Source organism: Budorcas taxicolor, chromosome 14, assembly GCF_023091745.1.
Source record: "Budorcas taxicolor isolate Tak-1 chromosome 14, Takin1.1, whole genome shotgun sequence".
NCBI classification, from domain to species: domain Eukaryota; kingdom Metazoa; phylum Chordata; class Mammalia; order Artiodactyla; family Bovidae; genus Budorcas; species Budorcas taxicolor.
In genome coordinates, this window is record NC_068923.1 from 74,032,742 (window position 1) to 74,045,276 (window position 12,535).

At 38.3% G+C, this 12,535-nt stretch overlaps 1 protein-coding gene across 1 annotated transcript in view; it reads right to left on the reverse strand.

Annotated features, from left to right (window-relative positions):
- Positions 1 to 12,535, reverse strand: part of RIMS2 (regulating synaptic membrane exocytosis 2) — a 595,573-nt gene that overhangs the window by 564,678 nt on the left and 18,360 nt on the right. The window lies entirely within an intron of this gene.

A 12,535-nucleotide genomic window follows, 5' to 3' on the forward strand; every position in this document is an offset into this window, starting at 1 on the left:
ATCTGAATCCAATAAAGCAAATCAACATCATAGTAAATGTCCTGCTGTTCAAAGCATGATCATTTTTTTTCTTAGAGTTTTTAAATAATTTAAATGACATGAACTAGTGATACTAAAGTATCTTCTGTAGCAGAAACAATTTTTAAAGTCATAACCATAGAACACAGAATGCTCCAATAATTCACAGAAATTGGACATAAAAGTTACATTTCAATCATCAGAAAAAATCTAAACTAAAATTTATTGGCTTCATAATGCAAGAAGCAGGTAAAAATTAAACAAGTTTCTACCAACAGAATTATAGCACATTAGAAGGGAAGAAAATATCATAGAGATAATCTAACCCAGCCTCTTAAATTTACAAATGAAGGTGTAAAAGGCCACAGAACTGATGGATGGAAGAGGCAGGACTAGTGTCCAGATGACCCGATTCCTAAAGCACAAGGCTCACTTGTATTATTTATTTACAACTATAAGTCTCAAAGGAGACTGTGTAAACTCTTTACTATTTTCCTATATAAAGGTATAAAAGCTGTCTTTCCAGTATGCAAGTAAATTGAGTTTGGCTAACCAGAAATGGCCCTGAATTGTAACATTACAATAATCATGCTTACAGTTTGCCACTCGTGGTATCATTGCCAGTCTAAGTTGGTATTTCATTTATCTATCAAACAATAATGAGTTCAAACTACATAATAAATAAAACAGAAAACTTCATCATAAACGAAGTGAACTGAAGTGAAAGTCCCTCAGTCATATCCGACTCTTTGCAACCCCATGGACTACACAGTCCAGGGAATTCTCCAGGCCAGAATACTGGAATGGGTAGCCTTTCCTTTCTCTAGAGGATCTTTCCCACCCAGGGATCGAACCCAGGTCTCCCGCATGGCAGGTGGATTCTTCACCAGCTGAGCCACAAGGGAAACCCACATAATACACAAATCGGAGCAAATATCTGAAGTATCTGAGACTCATTATAGTGACATAAGTAGAAATTTTAAAATGCACAATCCCTTTGGATTAAATATATTATTTAATAGAATACTTAAATAAAGTAGGTGCTTTACCAGAATAAAAGAACTTAAGATCCCATTTGAGCAACTGTACTAATGAATATAAAAAATAGGTCAGTAGATAAAGCATCTGATATAATGCATATCATACAGTAATCTATACTAAATTGCTTCAGTCATGTCTGATTCTTTGCAACACCATGGACCCCAGAGGGCTCCATCAGGCTCCTCTGTCCCTGGAATTCTCCAGGCAAGAATACTGGAGTGGGTTGCCATGCCCTTCTCCAGGGGATCTTCCCAACCCAGGGATCGAACCCGTATCTCTTATGTCTCCTGCACTGGCAGGCAGGTTCTTTACCACTAGCACCGTGAGTGTGTGTGTGTATGTGCATGTGTGTGTGTCTGTGTGTGTGTTAGTCACTCAATCGTGTCCAACTCTTCAATCCCATGGACTGTAGCCTGCCCAGATCCTCTGTCCATTGAATTGTCCAGGCAAGAATACTGGAGTGGGTTATCATTCCTTTCTCCAGGGAATCTTGCCAAACCAGGGATCAAACCCAGTTCACCTTCATTACAGGAGGACTCTTTACCATCTGAGCTATCAGGGAAGCCCATAAATCATCATATTTTAGATTTATTTTCTGGTGCTGTTTTTATATAGAAATATACTAGATTCATATCTATTAACTTTATATCCAGAAATCTTAAAATCCTTATTAATTCTAAAAGTATATTTTTAGTTGTTTTTTTAATTCTTTCCATACTAACAACTCCAGGGTTGTTGTTTTTTTCCTTCCCCATCACTATACAATGTATCTTTTTCTTACCTTATTGTACTAGTTGGGACTCAACAGAAGTGGTGAGAGTGGGCATCCTTTTTCCATTCCCTATCTCTAAGAGAATATTACAGCATATTAACATAAGTAGGATATCTGCTTCAGACTCTTTGTAATATTTTTTATCAAATTAATAATATTCCTATCAATTACTAATTTGCTAAGACTTTTTATCAAAAATGGATAACGTATCTTATTAAATATATTTTCTACATCTAGTGACATTATCAGTATTTTTCTTCTTTATTCTGCTAAAGCTGTGAATCACTGTGATGTTCAACCTTATATCCCCAGAACATATACAATCTAATCATGTTCCATTATCTTTTTTATTTCTTGATAGATTTCATTTTTATATAATTTATGGACTTACATTCCTAAGAAAAGTTTAAACTATAATATTTTATAATACTCCTTTATAGTAACATTAGGCTTGGTCATCAAAGTTTTGCTTACCTCATAAAGTGAATTTTTTTAAATTATTATTTTTTCTATTCTCTGAGTTTTAAGTATTACTTCCTTCTTAAATGTCTAGTAAGTCATCATTTTTCCTTGTGAGAAACTCCTTCAATTACATATGCAATTTCATTAAAAATTATAGGATAGTTCAAGTTTTCTGTTTCTCCTTTTACTAATTTTAGTAAGCTTTTAGTAAATTGTTTTTAATCTAAGAATTTGACCATATGAATTAATGTTAACTGTATTGTCATAAAATTGATCATGAAAGTGAAAGTGAAAGTGAAGTCACTAAGTCATGTCCGACTCTTTGCGACCGCATGGACTATAGCCCACCAGACTCCTCCGTCCATGGGATTCTCCAGGCATGAATACTGGAGTGGGTTGCCATTTCCTTCTCCAGGGGATCTTCCTGACCCAGGGATCAAACCCAGGTCTTCTGCATTGCAGGCAGACGCTTTAACCTCTGAGCCATGAGGGAAGTCCCTAAAATTGATCATAGTATCCTTTAATTGCTTAATGTCCATAGTGCCTATAGTGATGCACTCTTTTGCATTTCTGATATTGGTTAGTTCTGCCTTCTCTCTCTTTCCTTTCTTTAACAGTGATATCCATGATACTGTCTTTAAAAGTTTTATTATTTTTATTTGTGGATTTTCTCTATATTAGGTTTCCTTTTCCTTTCAGTGATTTCTTTCTTATCTTTTTTATTTACTTCATTTTGCTTTCTTTGGGTTTAATTTGCTGGGGATTCTGTTTTCTTGAGATAAATGCTTAGATGATAAATGTTCAAACATTCTTGTTTCATAATATCTACCCTTAAAGCTATTACTTACCTTCAAAGTACCCTCACTGCATCATACAAATTTTGACAAGTTGTGTTTTCATTATCATTCAGGTAAAATAGCTTTAAATGTTTATTTTTATTTTTCTTTAATCCTTGAATTTTCTGAAAGTGGATTTCTTGAGTTCTAATATATGAGATTTTTCTAATTATCTTTTTGTTATTGATTTCCAGCACTGTGATCAGAGAACATACCTTGTATATTTAAACTGTCTGATTTTTGTTGGGAATTGCTTTATGATCCAGTGAAAGTAAAGTGAAAGTTGCTCAGTCATGTCCAACTCTTGGCAATCCTATGGACTATACAGTCCATGGAATTCTCCAGGCCAGAATACTGGAGTGGGTAGCTGATCCTTTCTCCAGGGGATCTTCTCAACCCAGGGGTCGAACCCAGGTCTCCCACATTGCAGGCAGATTCTTTACCAGCTGAGCCACAAGGGAAGCCCAAGAATACTGGAGTGGGTAGCCTATCCCTTCTCCAGATCTTCCAGACCCAGGAATCACACCAGGGTCTCCTGCATGACAGGTGGATTCTTTCCCGCTGAGCCACCAAGGAAGCCCTTATGAGCCAGCATATAGTCAGTTCTGGTATTCCACGTGCATTTGAACAGAGAAGGCGATGGCACCCCACTCCAGTGCTCTTGCCTGGAAAATCCCACGGACAGAGGAGCCTGGTAGGCTTCAGCCCATGGGGCCACTGAGTCAGACACGACTGAGCAACTTCACTTTCACTTTTCACTTTCATGCACTGGAGAAGGAAATGGCACCCCACTCCAGTGTTCTTGCCTGGAGAATCCCAGGGACGGCGCAGCGTGGTAGGCTGCCGTCTATGGGGTTGCACAGAGTCGGACATGACTGACACGACTTAGCAGCAGCAGCAGTGCATTTGAAAAGAGTATGCACTCTACAGCTGTTGGGTGCAGTGTTCTAATATGTCAAAAGGTACAGCACATTAATCGTTTTGTTCACATGTTCTAAGTTACTATTAATTTTTTGTCTGCTTGATCTATTGCCTGAGAACTCCATTATCTGAATCCCTGTGAGTCTGTTGCTGTGATCTTTGTCGCTCTGAGTTGCAGTCATATGATCCTGTCTCCTGTATGACCAGTTATTTTTTATATGCATGCCAAGACATTTTATGCAAGTTACAGAAATTATTTGAGGCTTAGGATGATGTTATCTTCCTTCAGAGAAGATTCGCTTTTGTTATAACAAACGGCTAGAATCACTTATAATCCTGGAAATCTTTAATCTAATCAATGACATGGCTGGTTCTAAATTAGATTTTATTTTATAAGTAGATCATTCTACTTCTGACTCACCCTTACTCCTACAGCATGGCCCTTCAGAGTCCCAAACCAAAGCATGGATGATTTAGCAGGAAATCTCCCCTCTTGGTGGACCCTGGACTCAAACTGTTGCTCCCTTAGTCCACCCTATGACTATGCTAAAAACTCTTCTCAGCTTCTCAGATGTTCAGCCACCTCTACCTGAAACATAAGTTCCTCCTAAGGGGAAAAAGTTTCACATGCCTCGCTCACCTCTTTGGACTTCCTTCTTCTCCAGGATCTTGTCCCCACAGTCTTCACTGATGTGTTAGCTCTCTGATACCTTCAAACAGATGATTTTTTATATTTGATCCAGCTTTTCTAGTTGTTCTCAGAGTGGTAGAGTTAGTCCAAATTGCCTAATCCACCATCACCAGAAGTGCACCTCTCAATTTCTCTCATCTGTAAAATGAGGATAATAATGACAACTTCCTCAAATATATTATCAAAAGAGATCAGAGGGCCTATTATATATTAAGTGCTCAAGAACTTTGACTATTGTCTCAAGCTACCTATGACTAATGCAAACAAGCCCCAGTTAATAGTTATCTTGTGGTTTTACCTGCTGAGTATTCATTCTCCTCTAACAGCTCAAAATTCCTTTAATAAACTACTCTTCAACAATCAAATAACCCTGATGTAGCTGTCAGTCAAGGTATGATGTCATCCTCTGACCAATGGTGGGTAGCAAACCAAAGGTAGGCCAGTCTGCTTCTCTACTGGGAATGTGAACCATAAGCAAAAAAAGCCAGTCCATACAAAAAGCAAGTAACACCTTGAAGAGGCATACACTAGCTTCTATCCAGATCCATAGCTACTCCAATTTCCATCTTTTCCAGGAACTTCTTAAATTAACCAGGATCCATTTTTTTGTTCTTGAAATTAAAAAACTCTAATTGAAACCTCAATGGAAAACTCTCTTACTTTCAAAGGTTTTCTACCATCCCTATAACTTCTTTCAACTAGAAAAAAAGGATCCTGACATTACTCAGAAAAGTTGCAAAAAGAATTCTTTTCTCTTATGACTGAAGAATCAATATCCTGTAACTTCTCTCTATGCCAGTTCTTTGTTGGCTCAGCTGCATTCCTGTCTTTCCATTCCCTTCTGTGCTTCCAGGGGCTAGAAGACCGCAGACTACATTTCCTTAATAGCTGGTTTCCAATCAGGTTCTACCACTGGGAAACAATGGTGAAAAGCAGATGGCAGGAGAAAATAAACCATTTTACTTTTTTCCTTCTGTTTCTAGTTCCTGCAGAGGCATCAGCAGTAGTCCCGGATCCTCAGCAAAAGTTTGATCATGGGCTCGGGCTCCAGCGGCAGTAGCAGCACCAGATCACTATCATGCGAATGCTGGCTACTACAACAGAAATGCAGCTCTGGTAAGGGTAGTAGTGGGTGATTGCAGGCTCCAGCATCCTCTTGGTGAGCCCTGCATTATCAACAGACCTTATAGGTTTTCAAACATCATTAGAAGCACAAGTTCCTGGGCTTCCTGCAAAGCAGCAGCAGCTCCCAAGGGTGGCAATGGTACTTCAACAATCTTAGCACTACAATACATATGAATGAGCTCTATTTAACATCGTTTTGGTTTTTTTCTCTCCTGGCCCCAGGAATGGTATTGACTTCCTGCAGTTGCTGATCTTTTGGTAAAATCATCATTGATTTTTTTGTTTCTTCAACCCTGCCAATACTTTGGTAATTAATTCTCTATATTAAATTCCTTTCATTTGAAATATTTACAGCAGATTTGTTTTCCTAGTTGCACAATTTTCAGTGGCATGGGCCTCTTTTTCTATTACTCCATTTTTTTAGTCTTTTTTGTCCACGCTTTCTCTTTCTCATTCATTCATTCCATTTCTCTATCCTCTCTCTTCATTTTTTTTTTCTTTCTTCTGGACTTATTCCTTAAGTATATCAGTAATATCTATGTCATTAATATAATGACAGGGCAAAAAAAAGGTAGAACATTTTCAATTTAAATAATCAACAGTACAAGTACAAACACAATAACTTCCTAGAAACAATAACTCTTTATTAGAATCCAATTTTTGTTATAATTACAATTGTCAATACTTAAAAAATATTTTCTATAAACACTACCATAACTCACCACTTGAGTAACATCATCTTAGCCCAAAAAACTTAAGCCAAGTAACAACTGTAATTAAAATAGAAATTATGATTCATAGCTTTAGGTTCATGTTTCATTTCAAATGCATCATCATTATCACATAATAAACCAGAAAAATTCAGTTTATGTTTTAGAAGATAGCGATAAGGCAATGTTGATATTTTAACTCATCTGAAAAGTTGAAAAAAAATCAGTTGAGATCACAATCAAACTTCACCTTTGTTCTAAAGGGATCTCCTGCTTGAGACAGAAGTATGCCACTTCTCCTGTTGCTGCTGTTCAATCGCTGGGTCGTGTCTGACTCTTGGCGACCCCATGGACACCAGGCTTCCCTGTCCTTCACCATCCCCTGGAGTTTGCTCAAACCCATGTCCATTAACTCAGTGATGCCATCCAACCATCTCATCCTCTGTCATCCCCTTCTCCTGCCTTTAACCTTTCCCAGCATCAGGGTTTTTTCCAATGAGTCAGCTACATCTCTTGCCCAACTCTAAAACACTCTCCACTATCACTTCCCCTACATCTTACCACTCAACTCTATCCACTTAAATTGTCATTCTATTTAGAATACAACTGAACTCTTTGCCCTGTCTTATCTCTGCCTGGCTCCTGCCTACTGCTCCATCCTCAACTTATCTACTTAACTTATTCAGCACAGAGATAAGGAAAATAACCAACAGTCACAGAATGACTCAGTCCTAACTCATCACACCCACATACACACGCATGCACAAAATCCCTTCCAGTCCTCGGGTGAGACCCTCCTATGCACCCTATGTTCCCCTCATCCAGAAGAGTGTATAGAAATCAAAGTCAATCACACCTTTTCTAGACAAATAACAGGTGGCAAGTAAGTTAATGCTCAATCCAAAACTGATGGTGGAACCTGTATAGTTCAGCAGGAAATCCATTAACATAGAATGGGTACTGAAGATTCATGACATTCATACTTACTCCTCTATGGTGAAGAGTAAACCATTTCTCATGAGCTTCCCCCATATGTATCTATGTATATATGTTTGTCTCTTTGTCTCTCCCATACACACATACACACACACACACACACACACACACACACACACACCCCACATCCTCATTTCTGGCTACACCAAAATGATTAATTCTGGTTTACCTTTAGGGTCAGCTTTTGGAGTATTCTAATACTACTATAAAATTCCCTGTCCCTGTACCCCTTCATACATTCTGCCAGTACCTTGAAACCCCAAACTAAACAAGGCATCTTTAGTTCCTTCATTACCTTATTACTGAACACCTACTATGTGCTAGGTACTATGCTAACTAACCTCAAAAAGGAATAGAGTCATCTATCATACAAATTCTTGCCCTCAGTCTTCTCATACACATAACTTACTAATAACTGGCTTAATCTGTAAATACGTATCTGCTTAAGATTATAACTTTATTATTAGCCATTTGGAATTTTTAAGGTTCTTTTTTATTATTTGCCATATGAGAAAATATGATTGATTACTCTTTTTCTACATAATAGAGATGGAGCAGTAAATGCTCAAAGAAGTCATTCCCAAGTGGAGAAACATTTATGATACCCTATTAAGTAAAAAACATTTATAAGAAAGTACTAAGTAGAATACAAAATGACACATGCAGGACATCCCTGGTGGCACAGTGGATAAGAATCTGCCTGCCAATCCAAGGGACATGAGTTCCATCCCTGGTCTGGGAAGACTTCACATGCCTCAGAGCAACTAAGCCCCTGCCCCATAGCTACTGAAGCCCACGCCACACCCTAGAGCAACACACCACAACTACTGGGCCCACACGCTGCAGTTACTAAAGCCCACGCACCTAGAGCCTCTGCTCTGCAATAAGAGAAGCTACTGCAACGAGAAGTCCACGCACCACAGCAGAGAATAACCCGGCTCTCTGCAGCTAGAGAAGGCCCATGCACAGCAATGAAGACCCAGTGAAACCAAAAATAAAATTTTAAAGGAACTGCACATTCACCATAACTGCATATATGTAAAATATATTATGCATATAAATGAAAAAGATAAAAGAATATATAAAAAATGAACAATTGTGTAGGGCAGTGAGAATATACAGAATTTTGCCTTTTTCCAAAAATGTTTACTGTTATTATTCTTTATAATTAAAACTGAGATGAAACAGCCTCTCAAGTTTTACAATATTTATTTATTTATTTGGCTTCACTGGGTCTTAGTTACATCATGTAAGATCTTCAGTCGCAGCATGTGAACTCTTAGTTGGAGCTTGTAGGATCTAGTTTCTCTGACCAGAAATTGAACCCAGGCCCCTTGCATTGGGAGTACAGAGTTTTAGTCACTGGATCACCAAGGAAGTCTCTAAATTTTTATTTGTATAAACCATAATCAGTGCTCTAGGTGATTTCAGCACCTAGGATGGTCAAAGAGAATTAATATAAATTTAGGAATACTATTATTTTGATCAATTTGAAAAAGTTATTAACAGCTTTGAAATACATACTTGTCAAACCACAAATTAATTCCATAGAGGGCTTAGAGCTGGATAAACTGCGGAATTTAAAAAGCAATTGTTTAAATTCTATTACTTTTTAGTAGTTATAAAAAGATTTTAAGATACAAATATCAGGTTACTAATGGCAAGTAGAGAAAAGCTAAGGATTCTGATTAACTATTTTTAGCATGTTACTTATTTTTAAAAGATGCTCAACATCACTCATTATCAGAGAAATGCAAACTAAAACCACAGTGAGGTACCACTTAACGCCAGTCAGAATGGCTGCGATCCAAAAGTCTACAAGCAATAAATGCTGGAGAGGGGGGTGGAGAAAAGGGAACTCTCTTACACCGTTGGTGGGAATGCAAACTAGTACAGCCGCTATGGAGAACAGTGTGCAGATTCCTTAAAAAACTGGAAATAGAACTGCCTTATGACCCAGCAATCCCACTGCTGGGCATACACACCGAGGAAACCAAAATTGAAAGAGACACGTGTACCCCAATGTTCATCACAGCACTGTTTATAATAGCTAGGACATGGAAACAACCTAGATGTCCATCAGCAGATGAATGGATAAGAAAGCTGTGGTACATATACACAATGGAGTATTACTCAGCCATTAAAAAGAATACATTTGAATCAGTTCTAATGAGGTGGATGAAACTGGAGCCTATTATACAGAGTGAAGTAAGCCAGAAAGAAAAACACCAATACATTATACTAAAGCATGTATATGGAATTTAGAAAGATGGTAATGATAACCCTGTATGCCAGACAGCAGAGACACAGATGTATAGAACAGTCTTTTGGACTCTGTGGGAGAGGTAGAGGGTGGGATGATTTGAGACAATGGCACTGAAACATGTATAATATCATATGTGAAACGAATCGCCAGTCCAGGTTCAATGCAGGATACAGGATGCTCGGGGCTGGTGCACTGGGATGACCCAGAGGGATAGGATAGGGAAGGAGGTGGAGGGGGATTCAGGATGGGGAACACGTGTACACCCATGGTGAATTCATGTCAATGTATGGCAAAACCAATACAATATTGTAAAGTAATTAGCCTCCAATTAAAATAAATAAATTTAGATTAAAAAAATTTTTTAACCACCTTTCAGACTCATAAAGGTAATCTGTTATACTCAAACAATCTAAAATTTCCTTTAGTGAAGAAAATGTTCAAGGACAAATACCCAAATGAATTTCACCTATGTTCTTCTCACTTCCTCTCACTCTAGTCTCATCTTCTAACCTCAAGAGTGACCTTCATATAAACAAATACAATTTCATACAGGAATGGCAAGCACAAGATTGGCAGCAGAAAAAGTAATCTAAAGAGCATGGTGCCTATTTTTCCCTATTAATGTTTATCATAAATTTTCAGTATACCAGGTACATTATACTTGCATCTCACCACAACTCTATGAAACAGGTATTATTGTCCTCAATTTACAGTTAAAGCAACAGAGAGGCCAGGAGATTAAGTGAATTGCCTAAGGTCACACTGTATGCAGGTCAAGAAGCAATAGTTTGAACCCTGTATGGAACAACTGATTGGTTCAGGACTGAGAAAGGAGTATAACAAGGCTGTTTGTTGTCACCCTGTTTATTTAACTTACATGCTGAGCACATCATGAGAAATTCCAGGCTGAATGAGTTACAAGCTGGAATCAAGATTGGCAGGAGAAACATCAACAACCTCAGATATGTGGATAATACCACTCTAACGACAGAAAGCGAAGAGGAACTAAAGAGCCTCTTGATGAGGGTGAGGGAGGAGAATGAAAAACCAGCTTAAAACTAAATATTTTAAAAAAGTAAGATCATGGCATCCAGCTACATCATCACTTCATGGCAAATAGAAGGGGGAAAAGTGGAAGCAGTGACAGATTTCCTCCTCTTGGGCTCTAAAATCACTGCGGATGGTGACTGCAGCCATGAAATCAGAAGACGATTGCTTCTTGGAAGGAAAGCCATGACAAACCCAGACAGTGTGTTGAAAAGCGAAAGACATCACTTTGCCGACAAAGGCCCGTACAGTCAACGCTATGGTCTGTCCAGCAGTCACACATGGTTGTGAGAGCTGAACCATAAAGAAGGCAGACTGCCGAAGAATTGATACCTTCAAACTGTGGTGTTCGAGAAGACTCTTGAGAGTCCCCTGGACAGCAACAAGATCAAACCAGTCAACCTTCAGGGAAGTCAGCCCTGAATACTCTCATTGGAAGGACTGATGCTGAAGCTGAAGCTCCAGTATTTTGGTTACCTGATGCCAACAGCCAACTCACTGGAAAAGACCCTGATGCTGGGAAAGACTGAGGGCAGAAGGAGAAGAGGGTGTCAGAGGATGAGATGGCTAGATGGCATCACTGATGCAATGGACATGAATTTGAGCAAACTCAAATTCCCAAAATTCTGGGAGACGGTGAGGGACAGGAGACCTGGCATGCTGCAGTCCATGGAGTTGTGAAGAGTCGGACACAACTGTGCAACTGAACAGCTAGTAACTGACAAACTGGTCACACAACTAGTAACTGGCAAACTAGGATATGACCCAGAGTTGACTAATGCCAAAGCGTCCTCTTTACACTGCTTACACACAGGACTGCCTTAACTCCTTGAAACCAGCTAAGGGAACGCAGAATTAAAATAAGCAGAAAAATCAATAGTTTCATTCATAAAATACTTATATACGCTATCTGAATTGACTTAGACTACATAAATTCCCATAAATTCTAGACAGATAAAAACAGGATCCATAAGAGAAATTTTTACTAGAATTCCATCTTATATTATTAAAGGAACCAGCTCAGCTCTAAATCACAATGTTTCTGGCTCTGATTACTTTCAACAGAAGTAAAAGACCAGTGGCAAGCTCTGAAGAACCGAGATTAGACTGCTGAACACAGATCAGGAATCAAGAGTTCTGAGGATAAAGCATCGCTTATGTTAATAGCCTAGAAAAGGGTCCAGGAAACGAGGAACAATAGAGAATTGATTCTAAACTGGAAAACTATAAAACAAAGATTTTTCATGAATCACAGAAATGAATGAGAATTACAGGGTAAAGCCGGGACAGAGCTGAGAAATGTGAACTAGAAAGGGTGGGAAAGAGGAGAGTGTTTGAAAACATTGGAAATATTGAAACATATGGTAAATTGTGAGACAGTTTGAGCTATGGCATGGTTATATAAATTCCTGCTGCAAAATCTGGTGGCAGATTGGAAGCATGTGTTCCAAAATAATTCCATAAGATTTCTATTGAAGTTGAAGAAAATGAGTAATGAGAGTTTTACATCCTTAGTGGTATCTGAGTGGTCCCTTCAAAAGGTGGTTTTTACAGAACTTTTTTAATGAAGGCACCACTGAATCGTCCCCAATTTCAAATATTCAATATACATAGTATACATATTAACTCACTAAGTTATATATTTCATAC